Genomic DNA, 16,591 nt, shown 5'->3' on the forward strand with positions numbered 1-16,591 from the left:
ACTGGGAGTTTGGTATTTGCTTCATGATATACAAGGAGTTCAACTGGGACACAGTGCTGGAGGGAGTTTTGTCATGTGCGGTGGGTCAGGGTTGTCAGGAGAATGCACCAACCAGGCTTCTATCCCTCATAGCTTGCCCTCTTGTCAATTGCAACCTGGTTCTGAACATTGCCCTGAAACCTCTCCATATAACAATATGCTTTTACATAGAACATTCTGCTGGTTGCACCATGTCAGTCACAAGCCATTTGGAAGCCAAAGGCAGATCCACATTGGCCCACACAGATATTTTATCATACACCTTCCCACCTCTGCTCTGGGCCCACCACTCAGCAGGCTCCAACTTACTGGTATCTCTGTTCTACATCATTTTTATGAATCCCTGTCAATCAAGGCACTGCCTGATACACTCATGATCAGACATAGGACATCCAAAGGTTCCCCAGTGCGACCTGGTCATGGGAAATTCAAAAAATTCATGGTATTTATCTGGGCATTTTTCAAGATTGAAGTTGGAAGCACTGTGGGTTTCAATTCATTCTGGAACCATTAAATGGTGAGGAAGCTCATTTCAATGAAAGCTTTGGAGAACACTAACAGGCAAGGCTCCCAAAGAGTGGCAAAAAGGTCACATGAAGCCAGGCTCATCGAGTTCTACACTGTGAGGTCCATGTTTGTTTTGATTCTCAACTATGGCTGCCATGTCTTTAAGAATATAATCATGTATTATCCTGGCTGAGATTGCCAGTGCTCTGTGGAAAGGCACCCTGGGCCTATATCTCAGTTTCCAAGGGCGACTCTCATGCGTGGCCTCCTAAAATCCCAACACAATTAATGGCAATACTTCTCTGAGGTGAGTTTCAGAACTCAGTCTCTATGGGGAATCACACCAGAGTTCAAGCCAAGGTGGACCAAGTCATCTCTTCCAACCGCCACACAAATGAACACAATTGAAACCAAAACACTCCCACATGGCCGTCATTTTCTTCCATATAGACACTCATCATAACTCTTGCTAGAGGTTTCCATGAGGGGCACAGCCCAAGACAGTGTCCAAAATAAGCTCCCTTGCCCCTCATTTGCCTAATGTTCGAGTGTCCTGACACCCTTCCTGTGAACCAGGAGTGATCCAATAGGCCTGCATTTGATACTGCTCCGCTTCTCGAATTTGAGGCCTACTGATTGTGGGGTTTAGATTCTTTATGTGTATTTGAGTCATGAGAAAACGCAAGCCGCAATGGGCTAGCCTCTGCAGGGCTTTGAAGCACTCATTTGATCCAAAGGATCCCTATTCTCACTTGATGGAGATCAGGAACCTTACAGAGAAAGGCGAGAGACTTCATCCACAATGACTTCTCTTTTGGCCATTTTGGTTTTGGATGCACACATGGGATCTTTCTTTACATCCATCAGGTGCTGACAATCTAAGTCACAGACTCACACAGGGCCAAGAGGCTGATTCAGACACATCCCTTTCCAAAGCAATTAAGCAAAGAGCCACAGGTGATGCCCATTCATTTCCATTTGAAAACTGTTTTCTTCAGGCTTCACAAAGGGTTGGCATGAGGCAAAGACCTTCCTGACTTTCAGGGCAAAAGAAGATTTTATAAGCAAAAGGCCCAAAGCAGGGTTTCTCCACTGAGAGGTTAGTAGTCACACTGATATCTTCGTTTTCTGAGATGCTCACCATTCCCTTCAGCTATTCAGTACATAACCATGTGACAGAGCTTGGAGGTGGTACATATCTTGGACACAAAACCATAAGCCTATTCTGGAGAGTGGCCAGAATTCAAGAAGAAAACAGTAACTTAGGAAGATAGCAGATGTTGGCCATTGATAAGGCAAGCCCTGGTCCATTCATTAATTCATCAGGATAAATGCTGGAAAGCATTCTAGTAGACAGGACACATCCATTGATGCATTCTTTTTTCTAATGTCTACAACCACAGACACAGTGAGGTACACAAATATAGAATCACATGCCTTGTGAAACGACTTAGTAGAAACAGTTCACTGCAAACCAAACAAACTGCCACTCCTACCTATTCTCAGAACATGAGACAAAACCACAAACCCACACCGACACCCACAATGGCATCTCCTTTCCCCAAGTAGGTCTGTGACTATCCGGAGTGTCCTCTTACTGCTGGGCCATACTATGTTCCCCCAAAATGGCCTGTCCTTTCTCAGATCTCGTCTCCTTGGCCAACTTTGTGAAGTAGTCAGAAGCCAGCAGTGAGCCACTACCTGATTTCTCAGGAAAGGCCCCTCTCTCAGAGCTTTCCTGGCATTTGGCCATCCTCACATCAGTAGGTACCCAGAAAGACTGACTCTGTCCTTGGTAAAACCAAACAAGTGATCCCACTGTGACTGGGACTGGGACTGGCTCTGGATGCCTGGCTTCTTGGATCCCAAGTTAAGAGAGTTCCATCACCAAGGAAGTGAGGTGAGGTCACTTCCTTCAGGAACTGAATGAGGTCACTGCCTTGGCAACCACTTTGTCCTAACAGTTGCTTCCATACTTCCTCTGACACTTTCACAAGTTAGATCGTTATATCAACCATAGGAACCTGGGAACAGCTCTCCACACAGGCCTTGTTTGGTCCATCTTGTCTACATTAAGAAGAGAGAGGCTTAATGAGACACAACCCTTCATCCTGACCAGGTAGTATGCCATGGAAGATAACTTTTACTATCCCAGGTCCTTCATAGTTGCCTACATGTTCTCCAGAGATCATTTCTGCATGGACCTTTGAGGTTTTCAGCAGGTGGAAGATCCACTACATTCCTGTATTGTAAGACCAACTCTGTCCCTGCTGTTCTGCAATGTTAGATTGAGGGAACAGTGTATGGTTAGGGTTAATAACATGTTTGAATTGGGGTAGGAATCATTCTGCTGGATGAATAATGGTATTGGGAACCTGCGATATGTATGAGAATACATAGGTGAAATATATGTATGAAAACAGAAATCTAGGTAAGATTTGAAGCCCAGAAGAGCATTGGGCCCTTGATTGGGATACTTAGCTTTGAATTAGGTTCTGCACAGATGTGTCAGATTAATCAATATACAATGGCATTGGACCTTGTACCTTGGATGATTGAATGTCGAAGGGAACATCCAGTCAAAAAAGTATAGTCGGTAGTGAAAGGTTAATAAAATAGGTACTTGTCACTTCCTGGGAAGAATGTTGTGTTTATTCCGAGCAAAATGGAGTTGTAAAAAAATTATGATTAAATTAAAAAGACACCTTGAAGAGTGTCAATGAGAGAGTGAGAGGACAAAAAAGTGTGGTTTGAGTCTTGGTTCACATAGTCCCCCTGTTTGACTACTTGTTAACAACCCTAGCTTGTCCAAAATAGTCTCCATAATATTGCTAACTATAAAACCCTCTTTGCTCAACCGTGTAATTTCTTTTCTCCAACTCAAATTGCACAAGTTAAACTTATGGTAATACCCCACTAGAAGACATAGAATGTGACACCCCCCAATGATCACTTTTATGATTAAAAGTAGATAGAAGAAGAAGTGAGGAATGAAAGGTTAATAAAATAGGTACTTGTCCCTTTTTTTCTGTATGCTTACCAAAACACTGTTGAAATCTTGAGAACTGTTTGCTAATCTTGTTTCCAGAATGTCCTGTCCCCAACTGCTAAACTGCAGAATGTACTCCTTCACCCGGTTGAACGCAAACCACCCACTCGCCCTTACCCATCAATAAACTTCGCTCCCTGCCATCCCCAAGGAAAGTATATAAGCTCTGCTTAAGCTCTTCTCAGGGCACTCTGCTCTATTCAAGTTAGCTCTGATCCCCCACATGCTGGACCCCCAATAAACCTTTTGCTGTTGCATGACATAGCCATTTTTCAAGGATGAAGTTGGAGGCACTGTGGGTTTCAATTCATTCAGGAACCATTAAATGGTGAGGAAGCTCATTTCAATGAAATCTCTGGAGAACGCTCACAGGCAAGTCTTCCCAAAGAGTGGCCAAAAGGTCACATGAAGCCAGGCACATTGAACTCTACAATGTGAGGTCCATTTGTGTTTTGACTCTCCACTATAGCTGCCAAGTTTTTCATAATAAAATCAAGTGATATCCTGCCTGAGATTCCCAGTGCTCTGTGGAAAACCAACCTGGGACTAGATTTCAGATTCCAAGGGTGAATCTCATGCGTGGCCTCCTAAAATCCCAAAACAATTCATGGCAATACTTCTCTGAGGTCAGTTCCAGAACTCAGTCTATAAGGGGAATTACCCAAGAGTTCAAGCCCTGGTGGACCCACTCATCTCTTCCAACTGCCACAAAAATGACCACAATTATAACCAAAACATTTCCACATGGCCCTCATTTTCTTCCATATAGACACTGATCATAACTTCTGGCTAGAGGTTTCCATGAGTGATGCAGCTCAAGAAAGTGTCCAATATAAGCTCCCTTGCCCCTCATTTGCCTAAAGTCAGTGTGGCCTGGACACCCTTCCTGTGAACCAGGAGTGATCAAATAGGCCTGCCATTATTACTGCTCTGCTTCTACTATTTGAGGCCTACTGACTGTCAGGTATAGATTCTTTATGTGGTTTGTATTCATGAGAAAACACTAGCACATCTGCAGGGCTTTGAAGAACTAATTGGAGAACACTTGATGGAGGTCAGGAACCTAACAGAGGAAGGTGAGAGACTTCATCCACAATGACTGATTTTTTGAATTTTGGTTATGGATGCACACATGGGATCTTTCTTTAGATCCATCAGGTGCTGACAATCTAAGCCCCAGCTTTACACATGGCAAGAGGCTGATTCAGACACATCTCTTTCCAATTAAGCAAAGAGGCACACGTGATCCCCATTCATTTCCATTTGAATACTGTTTTCTTCAGGCTTCACAAAGGGGTGGCCTGAGCCAAAGACTTTCCTTGCATTCAGGGCAACAGAAAAATAGGTAAGCAAAAGGCCCAAAGCAGGGTTTCCCCACTGAGACTTTCCTGGTCACCCTGATATCTGAGTTTTCTGAGATGCTCACCATGCTCTTCAGCTATCCAGTACATGGCCATGTGACAGAGCTTGGAGGTGGTACATATCTTGGACACAAAACCATGAGCCTATTCTGGAGAGTGTCCAGAATTCAGGAAGAAAACAGGAACTTAGGAAGATAGTAGGTTTTGCCCATTGATAAGGCTAGCCGCAGTCCATTCATAAATTGGCAGTATGAATGCTGGGAAGCTTTCTACTAGACAGAACACACCCAGTGATGCAGTCTTTTTCTAATACTACAACCACGGACAGAGTGGGATACACAGTAATAGAAACACTCACCTTGTCAGAGAACACACTAGAAACAGTCTTCTCCAAACCAAACAAATTGCCTTTGCTACCTATTCTCAGAACATGAGGCAAAACAACAAACTCACACCCACACTCAAAAAGGCACCTCCTTCCCCAAAGTAGGTCTGTGACTATCTGGAGTGTCCTCTGACGGGTGGGCCATACTATATTTCCCCGAAGTGGACTGTGCTGTCTTTTTTCTGGTCTCCTTGGCCAAATCTGTGAAGTTGTCAGAAGCCAGTGGTGAGCCACTACCTGCTTTCTCAGGAAAGGCCCCTCTTCTTAGCTTTCCTGGCATTTGGCCATCCTCACATCACTAGGTACCAAGAAAGACTGACTCTGTCCTTGGTTAACCCAAACAAGTGAGACCACTGGGACTGGGACTGGGACTGGCTGTGGTTGCCTGACTTCCTGAATCCCAAATTTACAGAGTTCCATCACCAAGGAAGTTATGTGAGGTAACTTCCTTCAGGAAGTTAATAAAGTCACTGCCTTGGCAACCACTTTGTCCTAACAGTTGCTTCCAAGGGTCCCATGAGGTGCAGGGTACCCCTACTCCCTGTGACATTTTCACAAGTTAGAATGGTTTATCACCATAGGCACCCGGGAACAGCTCTCCACACAGGCCTGGTTTGGTCCATCTTCTCTACATTAAGATGAAAGAGGCTGATTCAGACACATCCTTTCATCCTGACCAGGTTGTTTACCATGGAAGTTGTCTTTTCCTCCCTCAGGTCCTTCATAGATGCCTACAACTTCTCCAGGGATCATTTCTGCATGGACCTTTGAGGTTCTCAGCAGGTGGAATATTCCCTACACTCCTGTATTGTAAGACCAACTCTGTCCCTGCTTTTCTGTTACGTTAGATTGAGGGAACAGTGTATGGTTAGGGTAATAACAGGTTAAATTTGGGTTAGGAATCATTCTGTGTGATGAATAATGGTATTGGGAACCTGTGATATTTACAAGAATATATAGGTGAAATGTAAGTATGAATACAGAAGTCTTGGTAGGATTTGAAGCCCAGAAGAGCATTGGGCCCTTGATTGGGATACTTAGCTTTGAAATACCTTCTGCACAGATGTCTCAGATAAATTGATAAACAATGGCATAGGACCTTGTAAATTGGATGATTGAATGTAGAAGAAACCATCCACTCAAAAAGGGAAGTAGGTAGGATTAGAAAGATTGTCAGTAGGTTTAGGAAGAAGAGTGAGTACAGGATTTGGACCAAAAGTTCTTTAACAATAGGGTTTCCGGTAGAGAATGAATGTTAATGTCAGCACATGTGAAGAGTCAGTCACAATGATGAACTGGGGAAAATATATAGGGAAGCAGATATGAAGAGAGACATTAAGAAATCAGGCAACATATAAATTGAGTGATAGGATTAGACATTTTCAACAGGGTAGAGGTTGAATACACAATCTTAGGAAGAAACAAATATTTAGCACCAATACGATTGAGATTTGAGAGCATTAGGCAATCTGGACTTGGTTGTTTTTAGTAATCCATGCTCACTTTCCATTTAGGCTTTGGTACAATCATAAGTGTGAACTTTGCATTTTGTGTCCAGAATATTAGTGTGATAAAGTGTATATGTAGATCAGGTGACATGAGTATTTCTTCCACTAATTCTGTGGGCAATATTTTGAAGTTGTATAAATTAGTATTGGGTGTACAAATAGGTATACCCTGTGTCTACGAATATAGATAAAATGAATGAATAGACCATAATGTGAATAAATAATATAAGTGGTTAAAAGATTAAATAATGGATTGAATTGATATCTGAAAATATACAGGCAATCTTATATTTATATACATACATTCATTACAACCATTTATACATCTAATGGTAATATTAGGGTTATGTTTTGTCATGAAGAGTGTGTGAGTTTTGCTTCAAAAGTGATTATTGAAACCTAAAATAAAAAGAAGTCTCAGGAAAAAAACAGTCAAAAAACATGTAGGAATACATGTGTACTGAAGCAGGAAGTGATAGAAAGTGAAACAAATGTCTATAAATTTGCAAACTTGTGAATAAAATATATATCCTATGATGTGCATAAACTGAAGAAATAGTCATGTAACAGTGTTGAATAAAAATGAACGTCAAAATACACATCATGTACCATAGTAATCTACTTGCATTGATGTTAAAGTGGGTCAGTTACTGTAGAAAAATTAGGACTTCTATGCACCATTCACTGAATTTAGATTTCAGCACTAGGAAACAATATATATTTGAGGTGGATGAATATTTCTGAGAATAATTTTGTGAACATTTGATTACAAATCCACATACATGAATATGAATGCATTTAGGGATTGTATAATAAGACACATATTTTATATGCTGAAAAATCTGGAGAGTATATATATATATATATATATATATATATATATATATATATATACACACACACACACACGCAAATGCACAGACATTAAATGGTATCAATATATATTCCAATCGAAATTCATCATGAAATATATAACATCCACAGATCCAAAAATATTCATTTTACTGAACATGGATTTATGTATTATCTTGTTCAACTAGGAAGCTCACCCATAGTTCTAATTTTCAATTCCAAAAACATTTAGGAGTAGTGATCTCTTTTCACAATTCATATCTGCCAAGTCAGCCACCTCAGAAAAATGTACATGTGATACCAGGTAGGATTCTATATGTGCATACAAAAATACATGTGCTGAATAGGATACAGATACAGGGATACAGGTATTCACATATTTGTTAACTTTAAAACACACGGAGAACTATTTCAATTTAATATTGACTAGATAAATAACACCAACCCTTTATCATACAAAAGGTAAATCCATCTATACACGATGCCTCCTCCGAACTGCTTGTATTTCTATTCTGTTTCGGTTATTTTTCTCCATCAATTTATGATTGCCACAGTCTGGCTGGGCACAATTCAGGAGCCACTTGTCAAAAGAAACTAACTTTATTTTTAGAACCACACGCGCCAAAAAAATAGCTCCTCGGGAAATACCCTCATAGCACAACTGCCACCACCAGCTTCCCACAAGCTCTCAACATCTCCACTCCTCCTGCTTTTGAGTTCGATTGGCTGGGTCATTTAGGCAGAGCCAAAAAAGTCCCCCAATGAGCAGCTTGGAAGTTTGAAAGGGTGAGGAAACAGCCCAATGGGCATCACTGCAGCCAATCAGCTAGATGTTGCTGGGGCTGCTGTGAGCCAACCATCAGCTGGCAGTCTGAAAGTTTCCTTTGGCCCCTCGGGCTGTGGCTCTCAACATCTCCCCCCTCTCTGTTTAAACAACAAGCATGTGGCTTAGGGACCATTCCTGCCTTAGGTTGTCCAATAGTACATATGGTTCTTACCCATTATCGAATGAGCTGACCTCAAGGTGTCAGCCTCCAGTCTTAGGTTGGTACCATTGCAATTGGATCTTACCCGTCACTAACTACAGGTCCAGTATACAGCCACACCTGTGGAGAGGTCTTTGTACCAGTGGGGGGGTGAGGTTCTTTGTCTCATCTCTGTTGGCCCCCAAATTTTAGCTGAACGACCATGACAAGCAGAAGGTGGAAGATACACCAAGCCAATTGAGGGCTCCTTTTGGAAAAATTGTACCACGGATGATATCATCAGCAAAAATATCCCAACACTACCACAAGTCGATGCACCAACATATTGTTCACAATGCATGCAGGTGAGTTCACAATGCATACAAGTGTTACATAGTCCAGGCAAGTTCTGCAAGCAGTTCAGTGATGGCTTTTGCAGAAGCTGTAGATTGGTTTTATCTTTGTCTACACAGGCACTGGGATGAAGATAGGAATTCTGGCAACAATGCCTAAAGAAAAAATTATGTAACATTCCAGAAGGCACTAAAAAAAACAATTTTCTTAACAATTTACATTGTCTTGAAGAGAATTATTAAATATAATGAAAAGGAAAGGTGAAAGAAAGCAAACAGATCTGTTAACCTCCCTTTTTGTTCACATTTTAAAACAATCCTCAACAGGTGTTTACCCAATTTAAATTAAAATATTTACATCACGTGAAAAAAAAAATTTGGATCCATTTTTTCATGAGCGCTCATCACATATGATATATGGTTATGTACATTCAAACATACAACACAAAACACAAGTGTGCACACATAATATAATACATACAACACATAACATAATAGTAAAGGCTTTATAACTTTTTACATGTGAAATCTCCATTGCAAAGTCTAAAAACTCTATAGTCCATAAATAGAACTGATTAGCAAAACATTATCCTAGGTCTGTATGAGCTCAAAAAACAAAATAGAACTTCATGATATGGGAAAGGGCAATAATAAAATAGATATTGAAAAAAAAAAACATCCTGGTTCTGTCACAGATGTAAGAATAGCCAAACTGGAGTTCTGGATATCAGCTATAATTGATTGGAGCCAAATCATCTTCTTTTGGGTCTGTAGAAATCTCTTTAGTTAATCTCTCTGGAATCCAAATCAGCTCCTGTTCTCCCTGTGGAAACACACAAACAGACCCCCGACTCCAGACAATTACTTGGTCAGGACCTTTCCATTGTCCTGTTAAAATATCCTTCCAAAATACCTTGGGCTTATGTACATTTTTTGGACATATATGTCTTCCTGCAGCACTAAGCCCTGATGATTCCAAATTTAAAAAGTTTAGAGTAAAAAGGGTTATTTTAAGTTTATCTTTAAGTTATTAAAATAACTTAAAATAAAGGGTTATTTTAAGTTATTTTTAATAACTTAAAATAAGGTTATTTTAAGTTTCCCAATTCCTTCTTTTTGCTTTAGTAAGTACGTTTTAATAGTTTGATGTGCTCTTTCAACTATACCTTGTCCCTGCTGATTGTATAGGACTCCTGTTATATGAGTGATGCCAAATGATGAGCAAAATTGTTTAAAAGAGGTAGAAGTATAACCAGGGGCATTATCTGTTTTTAACTGTTTTGGAACGCCCACAGTGGCAAAATTTCGTAAGCAATGAGCTATAACATCTTTAGTATTTTTTCTCCGACAAGAAGGGAGCCCATCAAAAATCCAGAAGAAGTATCAACTGTAACATGCAAATATTTTAATTTTCCAAATTCTGGCAAGTTTGTGACGTTCATCTGCCAAATATGGTTAGGTATCAATCCTCTAGGATTGACTCGAAGATTAACCTGTGGTAAAAAGGTCACACAATTTTGACATTGTTTTATTATTTACCTAGCTTTTTCCTTAGTTATTTTAAAGCACTTTTGTAAACTATTAGCATTGACATGGAACTTTTTATGAAAATTTGTAGCTTCTTCTACTATAGAGAAAATATGTATGTCATGTGTAGTTTTATCTGCTAAATCATTGTCCAAACTAAGGGCTCCAGGCAATCCTGTATGTGTTCTGATATTTCCTATAAAGAACAGATCTTTTCTGTCCAAGATTAGACTTTGTATAGTGGAAAGCAAAGAGAAAACAGTAGAGGAAAGGGAAATCCTACCAGCATCTTCAAGGGATACTATAGCATTAACTATATTCTGACTATCGGAAAATAAATTAATTACAGAATCTTTAAACATCACAAAAGCTTGTAATACTGCATTAAGCTCTACCTTTTGAGATGATTGTTTGGGTACTAGAAATGTAAAAGTTTGATCAGGTGTAACTATTGCTGTTGTACCATTATTTGACCCATCAGTGAATATATTTGGAGCATTCATGATAGGTGTTTTTCTTGTCATTTTTGGAAAAATTACAGGATGCGATGATCAAAAAGACAATAAAGGATTAGATGGTAAGTGGTTATCAAATGAAACATTAGATTTGCACATGATTATTTCCCAAGTATTTAACTCATTAGCTAAATCATCAATTTGATTCAGAGTATATGGAGTAATACTTTTATTGGGAGAAATTCCGAACACTCCCTTTGCTGCTTTTATTCCTTTCAGTATTAATTGTCCTACAGCCTCATTATACCGAGTAAGAATAGTGTTAGGAGAATAAGTTAAATGTATCCATAATAATGGACCTTCTTGCCAAAATACTCCTGTAGTAATATTTTTTTGTTGGTAGTAGAATAAATAATAAAGACAAACTTATATCAATTCTATCCAAATGCATATTTTCCATATATGTTTCAAGAATTTTTAATGCCTTTCTTGTTTCAGGCGTTAACATGCGGGGTGAATTTGGATTTGACGGACCTTTTTGGATATCAAAAAAGGTTCCAACTCTACTGTGCGTATACCTAGATAAAGCCTTATCCAATTTATGTCTCCTAATAACTGTTGAAAGTCATTAAGTGATTTGAGTTGATCTATTCGTACTTGAATTTTTGGTGGACAGACCATGGTTGAGGATAATAGAACTCCTAAATAATTAATTGGAAAATTTAATTCTACTTTATCTATTGTTATCTCTAGTTTATATTTTTTAATAAGTTTTTAAGTGTGGCATAACATTCTAGCAATGTGTTTTTAGCTTTGTGTGCTAATAATATATCATCCATATAGTGAAATATTTGCAGTTCAGGATTTTGATTTCTAAGTGGCTGGATTACTTTGTTAACATAAATTTGACACATAGTTGGGCTATTAGCCAACCCTTGAGGGAGTACTTTCCATTTGTATCTCTGATCAGGACCTTCATGATTCAGTGCAGGGTTAGTAAATGCAAAACATGGACTATCCTAAGGTTTAATTGGAAATGAAAAAAAAAATCTTTAATATCTATAAATAAATCATACCAAGTTTTGGCAAAGCAGATAATTGAGGAATCCCCGATTGAGCATGTTCCATAATAACCATCTCATTATTAATGCCTCTTAAATCTTGCAATAATCTCCATTTACCAGATTACTTTTTGATGACAAAACTGGGAGTATTATGGGGAGATACAGATGGTTGTATATGTCTTCTGCTAATTGTTGTTTGACCAGATCATGGGCTGCTGGTACCTTTTCTTTAGTCAGGGTCCACTGAGGAACCCATACTGGTCTTTCTTATTTCCAAGTAATTTTTATTGTCTTAGTGGCCTTTTCTTTAAAACCAACCCATTTCTGTCTGTTCCTTGATCTATTAGTATTGGGGCTGCTATACCTTGATATTGTTTTTCTAATCTTTTTCCTATCCTAAAACCTTGTGTAAGCATAATTGTGGGTACATTTTAATTGATTTTTTTTGTTAATTTCAAACCTAATTCATCTAGGACATCTCATCCCCATAAATTTATGGGAAGATGATCCATACATATGGCTGTATAGTTCCTTCACATCCTTCAGGATCCTTCCAATCTAATACCATTGCTCTTCAATGGGGATTAGTGGCCAATCATAGGACTTGAAGTGTTTGAGTGGATGGTTGTAATGGCCAATATTTTGGCCATTCTGGACGAGAGATGATGCTAAGTTCTGCATCTGTATCCAGTAGCCCATTTAATTCATGTCCTTGAATATTTAGTTTTAGCATGGGGCGAGAATCTAACTTTAGAGAAAACATAGCCAAATCTACATCTGTGCAGCCTAATCCCTTGGAACCTCTTTCTACAGCATGACTGGAAAATTTATCATGTAAGCATGGTATTATTAGTAACTGTGCTATTCTGTCTCTTGGTGAAATTACTGATATATACCCTTTGGAGAACTGGCTATAATTTTTATTTCACCTTCATAATTAGGATCAATTACCCCAGGACTTATCATAAGTCCTTTTAGAGTAGAAGAGCTGTGTCCCAATAATAAGCCTACTGCTCCTTGGGGAAGAGGTTTTTTACCCCTGAGAGAATGATTTGAACTCCCATCTCTGGAGTTAGTACTGCTCTGACAGAGGTGCAGATGTCCAACCCTGCACTCCATCTGGTTTGTCTCTTGAGGGATCTTATGGACAATGTGTCCTTGGCACTACCCTGATGGGGTTGCTGGGTTCCTCCAGTGCTCTGTATATTTGTGGTTTGGGGCCCCAGAGCATTGGGTCCCCCTGTCCATTTTCTGGCAACGTAACATGATGCCTTTCTCCATGATATCATGGATAAACACCTGGTCCTTGTTTGTTTTTTGATAATGTACCACCCTCTATGGTGGTTTGAGAATGGCATTCATTAGTCCAATGTCTCCCTCTACAGCATCCTGGGCAAATACCCCGTATTCTACTACTTTGATACCTAGCTTTGTTAAACCCTCCTCTTATGAGGCAATTCCTTTTAAAATGTCCTGTTTGTTCACAATTGTAGCATGTTCTTGTCCTGGCATCTAAAGCCTGTTTTACTGCAGCTGCCACAACTTGCCCTTGTTCTAAGGCCTGTTTTACTGCAGCTGCCATGACTTGCTCTTGTTCATTAATGTCTCTACATAATTTAATATATGGGAATTGGAGCATTTTAGAAAACTCAGACATCAGTGTGTCTTGTAAAGTCTCAGTGGAGAAACCCTACTTTGGCCCATTTGCTTACCTATTGTTAATTTGCCCAGAATGTCAGGAAGCTCTTTGTCTCAGGCCACACCTTTGTGAAGCCTGAAGCACACAGTTTTCAAATGGAAATGAATGGGCATCACCAGTGGGTATTTGCTTAATTACTTTGGAAAGGGATGTGTCTGAATCAGCCTCTTTGACATGTGTGAGGCTGTGGCTTAGATTCTCATCACCTGATGGATCATTCCGTGTGTGAATCCATAACCAAAATGGCCAAAAGAGCAGTCCCTGTGCATGAAGTCTCTCACCTTCCTCTGTAAGGCTCCTGACCTCCATCAAGTGAGAATAGGGATTTTTGTGTCAAATGAGTTCTTCAAAGCCCTTGAGAGTCTAGCACATAGGTTCTTGGGTTTTCTCATGACTCCAATTCACATAAAAAAATCTATACCTGACAGTCAGTAGGCCTCAAATTGCAGAAGTCTAGGTGTATTAAGGGCAGTCCTATTTGATCACACCTGGTTCACAGGAAGGGTGTCCAGGCCACCATGACTTTAGGCAATGAGGGGCAAGGGAGCTTATTTTGGACACTCTCTTGGACTTCGCCGCTCATGGAAACCTCCAGACAGAGCTTAGGATGAGAGTGAATATATGGAAGAAGATGAGGGCCATGTGGGAGTGTTTTGGTATTAATTGTCGTCATTTGTGTGGTAGTTGGAAGATATGACTGGGTACACCTGGGCTGAAATCTGGTGTGATTCCCCTTAGAGACTGGGTTCTGGAACTGAACTTAGAGAAGTATTATCATGAAATGTGTTGGGATTTTAGTTGGCCACGCATGAGAGTCGCCCTTGGAAACCGAGATCTAGGCCCAGGTTTGCTTTCCACAGAGCACTGGCAATCTCAGCCAGGATATCACATGGTTTTATTCTGAAAGACATGGCAGCCATAGATGAGAGTCAAAACACACATGGACCTCACATTGTAGACAGCAATAGGCCTGGGTTCATGTGACCTTTTGGCCACTCTTTGGGAAGCCTTGCCTCTGAGATTTCAACAGAGCTTTCATTCAAATGAGCTTCCTCACCATTGAATGATTCCTGAATGAATTTAAACCCACAATGCCTCCAACATCAGTCTTGAAAAATGGCTAGATAAATACCATGAAATTTTTGAAATTCTCATGACCATGAAAATTGTTTAAGAACAGAGATGCCAGTAAGTTGGGGCGTGATGAGAAGTGGGCCTAGAGAAGTTGTGTGCAGGTGTGTGAGAAAATATCTGGTGGGGACATGTGGATCTGCCATTGGCTTCCAAATGGCTTGTAACTCGCATGGTGCAGCCAGCAGACCCTTCTATGTAAAGGCATCTTTTTATATGGCGAGTTTTCAGGGCAATGTTCAGAATCAGATTGCTATGGTCAAGGATGCAAGCTATGTGGGATTGAAGCCTGGGTGGTGCATTATCCTGCAGACCCTGAAACACCACATGTGACAGAACTCCCTTTAGCACTGTGTCCCAGTTGAACTCCTTGTATTTTGTGAAGTAAATACCAAGCTCGCATTGCGGCAGCAAGAAACACCACGACAAGTGGAGAATGACCGAATGGCTTTACAGTCCACATGGAAAGAGTTAGCCCCCAGTGGCCACAGTTTACCTACAAAGAGAGAATTCAGCACTGCTGCCTCATGTTCATTAGAAAATAAGAAACCATGTCCTCCAGGTCACTTAGATTCATACCCAGCTTTGATGGTCTCTCTACAAAGGAAGCTAAAGCTCCTGACAACAACAAATATTTCAAGTGCCCAAACTCAGAGGCAGTTTCTCAAGAAGTCTTTAGTCCAGCAGAGCTCCATTTTTGTGGAGTATTTACCTGTTCCTAACTTTTGGAAACTCCTCTACCACCTTCAAGGTTGTGAACTCTTGACCATATTTCATTCCAGATATGTATTCACAGATTTTCTAACTCTTCTCCTCTAATTGTGTTTTACTTGGGGCGAAGGTAAAGTCAAGGCATTGTTCTGGATGAGAGTGGAAAGATTTTTGTGTAGCACATATTTACATACACATTGGATTTATTTTCCTATTTTCCATTCAAAATACTGAATCCCTGAAACTAACCCATACCGTACTAGACTCTGACTAATAATTATAATATGATGGAGAAAAATAACCCAAACAGAATAGAAATACAAGCAGTTCAGACAAGGCATAGTGTATAGTTGGACTTGCCTTTTGCATTATACAGGGTAGGAGTTATAAATCTAGTCAAATTTTGTTGAAATAGTTCTCCGTGTGTTTTTTTTTATTGGTTGTTCAAAATATTACAAAACTCTTGACATCTTGTATTACATATATTAGATTCAAGTGGATTATGATCTCCCATTTTTACTCCAAATACAGATTGCAGAATCACATCGGTTACACATCCACATTTTTACATAATGCCCTATTAGTATCTTTGTATTCTGCTATCTTTCCTATCCTCTACTATCCCCACTCCCCTCCCCTCCCATATTCTCTCTCTACTTCATCTTCTGTAATACATTTTCCTACTTGTTTATTTTCCCCTTCCCCTCACAACTTCTTATATATAATTTTGTAAAACATTGAGGATCTCCCTCCATTTCCATGCAATTTCCCTTTTCTCTCCCTTTACCTCCCACCTCATGTCTCTGATTAATGTTGATCATTTCTTCCTGCTCTTCCTTCCTGCTCTGTTCTTAGTTGCCTCATTATATCAAAGAAGACATTTGGAATTTGTTTTTTTAGGGATTGGCTAGCTTCACTAAGCATAATCTGCTCTAATGCCATCCATTTCCCTGAAAATTCCATGATTTTGTCATTTTTTAGTGCT

Source organism: Callospermophilus lateralis, unplaced genomic scaffold (assembly GCF_048772815.1).
Source record: "Callospermophilus lateralis isolate mCalLat2 unplaced genomic scaffold, mCalLat2.hap1 Scaffold_74, whole genome shotgun sequence".
Classification (NCBI taxonomy): domain Eukaryota; kingdom Metazoa; phylum Chordata; class Mammalia; order Rodentia; family Sciuridae; genus Callospermophilus; species Callospermophilus lateralis.